The sequence below is a fragment of the Condylura cristata genome, unplaced genomic scaffold, assembly GCF_000260355.1.
Source record: "Condylura cristata isolate star-nosed mole 26May11 unplaced genomic scaffold, ConCri1.0 scaffold00042, whole genome shotgun sequence".
Classification (NCBI taxonomy): domain Eukaryota; kingdom Metazoa; phylum Chordata; class Mammalia; order Eulipotyphla; family Talpidae; genus Condylura; species Condylura cristata.
Genome location: NW_004567143.1, coordinates 4,614,683 through 4,615,196, shown reverse-complemented (window position 1 = coordinate 4,615,196; position 514 = coordinate 4,614,683). Strand labels below are relative to the sequence as shown.

Here is a 514-nt window from a genome sequence, read left to right as displayed (position 1 = left end):
CTCTCTCTCCACACCGTGGAGAAGCAGAACCGCGACGTCAAGGTCGCTCGCCTCTGTGTGAACATCGGCATGTTCCTCTCGCCTTGATGCCTCGTGAGCTGGAGTCACCCTCTCCTGAAGCGGAGCTGCCTCCGGCATCCTGATTCTCCATGGTGGGGTGGCCCCGTCCTCGGGTTGGAGTCGGGGGGGTCCCAGCTGCAGCCCCGGCCGGACCCACGTGGGCTCCCCTGGCTGGAAACGGGGCGGGGCTCCTGGGAGGGGTCAGAATGGCGGGAGCAACCGGAGGAAAATTTGAACTTAGACTTGACATCTGCCCTCGCCCTCCCCGTGCTCTGCCTCTTGTGGGCAGCGGCCTGTGCGGCCGGCCGTGAAGGCCGAGCATCTCGGCTGGAGGCTCCCCTGATTGTATAGGATCCGGGAGTGGACGGTGTGGCGCAGCCGTGTATGGCCAACCAGACAGAGCCGGTCACCATGGGACCTGAGTCCCAGCGCTGTGACGGTGACGAGCCCCCCC

The 514-nt window shown here is 65.8% G+C and overlaps 1 protein-coding gene across 1 annotated transcript in view; it reads left to right on the top strand.

The window, feature by feature from the left end:
• LOC101619261 (5'-AMP-activated protein kinase subunit gamma-1) overlaps positions 1-514 on the top strand; it is a 20,266-nt gene that overhangs the window by 8,999 nt on the left and 10,753 nt on the right. The gene's annotated exons all lie outside the window — the stretch shown is intronic.